General features: G+C 35.8%; 1 long non-coding RNA gene across 1 annotated transcript; it reads left to right on the top strand.

Moving 5' to 3' along the window:
- Nucleotides 1-1,802: 1,802 nt before the first annotated feature.
- Nucleotides 1,803-3,487, top strand: LOC118486369. Its single transcript, XR_004878665.1, has 3 exons — nucleotides 1,803-1,891; nucleotides 2,403-2,469; nucleotides 3,261-3,487. It is a non-coding gene; the product is annotated as an uncharacterized LOC118486369 (long non-coding RNA).
- Nucleotides 3,488-4,111: the final 624 nt, after the last annotated feature.

The raw sequence follows: 4,111 nt of genomic DNA, 5'->3' as shown, positions 1-4,111 counted from the left end.
TGACCCGTGGTTGTAGTAGCTACGCTCATATCCAACACGTACAGATCATTAACTCTTGGTACCCTCATGATAATCCATTCTTCAGGGATAACAAATCCTGGTTTCAAGATCAAACATTCTTTGTCTGTGAAGTGAGTGGTATACATCCTGTCACAGATCTGCGAGATACTCAGCAGATTATTCTCCAGCTCAGCAATGTAGTTAACTCTTTCAAACGTAACAATCCCATTGGATAACGTTCCTTCACCAACAATTCTACCACCTTGATTACCCGCAAAACCTACATAACCTCCATTGAAATTTCTAACATCGTACAGCAATGCAGTCTTCCCTATCATGTGTCGAGAAGCTCCACTATCCATAATCCATCGCGAAACGAATCTCGGAAGTTCCTACACATATCACAAATTGATTTAAAAACATATTTCAATAAAGATGCCGATTCATGCTTCGCGATTACCAACAAGGAAGCTCCGGCAAGTCAGATTTTTCAAATGAAGAAAATATCCACCCAAGCCTGACCAGCCTTGGGTGATATCGTGTTATCTTCAACTTTCCCATTTTGTTTCTTACAATTTTTAGCCTGAAGTGGTGGAAAGTTTGCATCATCCACAATTGGAACTGAATTCACCACCTTTTTCACTTGTGGAGTTGAAGTTTGTTTCTCTGTTTTAGGCTTCCAAATTTGTTGAGGTGACGCAACCCGCTTGTAAAACTTGTCGTTTTTAGTTACCACATTTTTAGCAGGTTCAGTTTTAATTTTAGGGTTTTCATTTTTCAAGATCTTTTTCACAACAATCAATGAAGCTTTTCCCTTCACATCAACTTTCTCTTTCTGAATCTTCACAACTTCAGTCTTAGGCTTCAAGTTGGTACACTTTCATGCAATATGTCCAACTTGATTACATTTGAAGCATGTTCGAGTGTCAACTACTCGACTTGTACCTTCAGACTGAGGCTGTGAAGCCTTTTTCTCAAAGAACTCTTTGTTTGATTTCGAAAAAATCTTTGACTCTTCATCAGAAAGTGAACTTGAACTGTTCACAAACACTTTCTTCTCAACAAACTTCTTGTTTTGAGCATTTTTCTTTTGATAATTTTTACCACCCTGATAACCACCCGACCGTCTGCTTCGATTGTTGTTATAAAAACGTGGTGGAACAACGGGCTTCTTGTAGTAAGCTTTATCATTTTCAAAATTTATTTGCCTTTTTGTTTGGTTTAAGCTTTCAATTTCCGACAACTCAATCTCAACCAGTTTAAAAACATTTCTCAATTTGTTCACATTAACATTCTCCAGAGGAAACTCAGAATCCGAATACAACTTATCTGATCCCGACATCTTGTACATGACAAGAGTAGGTCCTTCATTTAAGTTGTGTTTGGACTTTGGTTTCGGAATGTATTTGTCCAGAAAACACTCATCATCCTCAACTGAATCACTATCAGACTTCAAAACACTTTCAGCTGTGCTTTTAACAATCTCAGTCTGAACACTATCATCAGATGATGAAGAAGAAAATTGTAACATCCCGAAAATATAAGTTCATAAAATTTACAATTTATTTGTAAATAAATTAGTAAAATAAACTAACTAGGGGTGACACTAACCTAGTTAGATAATGACTAGTGAGTAGTTAAAGGACAAAAAGGGGACTAAAGAAAATTAGAGGGACCAAAAGGGATTAAACTAAAATTTAGTTTAATAAAACATGAAAAATAGAAATCTCAAACACACATACGTGTGTGAGATCGACCAGACAAGAGCAGGGGGCGACCAAGTTCATCAAAACCCTAGTTGAGCATAAAATCTCTAAATTGAAGGATCAAACTCAGTCCAAATCAAAATCCGAACATAGATTAGTGATCCTCATCACAAGGGGGTTACAAGGTATGTAAAATTTGGTGTTAATTCTCTGTTTGAAATTCTCATGAAATTGGGAAATCTGAAATTTGATGATGCATGTTTGTGATTTGGTTAACTTAGTGATCACATGGTGTCTAGGAGTAAAAACCTAGACAATAACATGTGAAATTATGGCAAATTCCTGAAATTCTCATGAACACCATGAAGGTGATTCATGGGTTTTGTGGAAAACTAGTAAACACTAGGGTTTAGAAGGATTATTCTAGTGTGATTTGGTCATAGAAAGCAATTTCTGAAATTATGATGTTTAAAAGTTACATGAAGGCTTTATTGATGAATAAGTTTAGCTTAATAGCAAACTATGAACTTGAAACATGAATGATATAAAATTCTGCCCGATAGGTGTTCGCATAAATGCCTCAAAGAAGACTTAAATCTGAAAATTTGAGTTAACCGTATGATTGTGATGTCTAGGCAAAATATGCGAATTGTGAATTAAAAGGAGTTCTAAACGTGTTTTCGTTGAACTCAATAGGCAAAGAATCCGGATCGTCAAGCGGACAAGCCGGAGCGGATACGCGTTTGAAGGGTGTGCTCTAAAGGTACGCGACTTGTCGTCTCGTTACATTTATGTTGATAAGCCTAGTCGTAAATACGTTAATGTTGTTATAGCAAAAATAGTTGCGTTTGGTGAGCCTAGGAAGTGATGGAATTCACTCGATAAACCAAACGGGTCAAAATAAATAGTTGGGTAATTATGGTTAGAAAGCAATGTCGACGAATTATGAAGGTATGTAACTTGACCCGTTACATTTATTAGATTTGATGATTTTAATGTGTAACTAAATCTTTGAATAAGAGTTGTTTTGAAATAAGCGATGAAGTCGTATATTGATTGATTGATTAAATTCGGTTGGTACTCGTTGGTAGTCGTCATAGAGGAGGACTCCTTAGACGAGCCAAACGGGTCAAATAATCTAGTAAAACATGATCGAGGCTCCGGAATATGAGGGAATGTTCTTTGATTTTGCTTAATATATAACATGTTTGAGTCACTAGAATCTGATGTAGTGGTTTGTTAGAAAAGTAAATTCCAGGAGTTGGGTTTGAGTGAAATGAACAAAACAAACGAGACATGGAATTTCCAGGTACCACCGTAAATTACGGTAGTACCGTAATTTACGGTAAAGATCATATATTGTTACGATGTGGGTCTCCTGGTTTACGGTGACCAGAAATCTCCAGGTCTCACCGTAAATTACGGTGATACCGTAATTTACGGTGGATCCAGAATAACTTATATATATTTTTGTTATTTTTAATGTGACGTCAAACCTTGGAATTATGTTATATTATATCGTTAAAACTAATGATTTTAACGGTTTGATCATAGGTAACAAGATGGATCTTACGGATGGCGATCAAGCACATGATGAAGAACCGAACACTACATTTTGAAGCTTCCGCAATGTTTTAAATCTTTAGTAGTATTATGTATGGGTTGTAAACATTATTAAACTACTTTTGAAATGTTTTAACTTAGCCACTAGTTGACTAAGGTTGATGTACTTATGAGTTCCGTTAACGAATACTTTGTCACTTAATCAATATTTTGGATAAGATGGTGTATTTTACTATTAAAATCAAGTGATAAATAGAAGGGTGTTACAAGTTGGTAATCAGAGCTTAAGGTTGTCAACAAAGTGTTCGGTTCAAGCTTGATCGATCGTCCGGTAAGGATTAATTATTCATGTTAGTAGATCTTATCCTATTTAAATGAAAGAGATGGAAATTAATGTGCATGGGAAGAGTGCGTTAATACACTCAAACCCGGAAAGTGCACTAAATGAGAACGGTCAAAGCAAGTTACGAACTTGGCTAGACCGAAGCAAACAAAGTTATGTTATAAATGAGATGTTTAATAATTGATGTAAACATTTCTTGGAAATTAATGTGCATGGGAAGAGTGCGTTAATACACTCAAACCCGGAAAGTGCACTAAATGAGAACGGTCAAAGCAAGTTACGAACTTGGCTAGACCGAAGCAAACAAAGTTATGTTATAAATGAGATGTTTAATAATTGATGTAAACATTTCAGTTTCAAGACATCCGGTAAGAGTTACTTATAATTGAGATTAAACAATATGAAATATGCGAAAAGTGTATGGGGGGAGTGTATAAATACGCTCGAACCTGGGAAATACACTAAGTAAGAAAGGTAAGGCAAGATATGTACTTGACCA

Source organism: Helianthus annuus, chromosome 14 (genome assembly GCF_002127325.2).
Source record: "Helianthus annuus cultivar XRQ/B chromosome 14, HanXRQr2.0-SUNRISE, whole genome shotgun sequence".
Taxonomy (NCBI): Eukaryota; Viridiplantae; Streptophyta; class Magnoliopsida; order Asterales; family Asteraceae; genus Helianthus; species Helianthus annuus.
The sequence above is the reverse complement of the archived record's forward strand: the minus strand, read 5'-3'. Positions and strand labels throughout refer to the sequence as shown.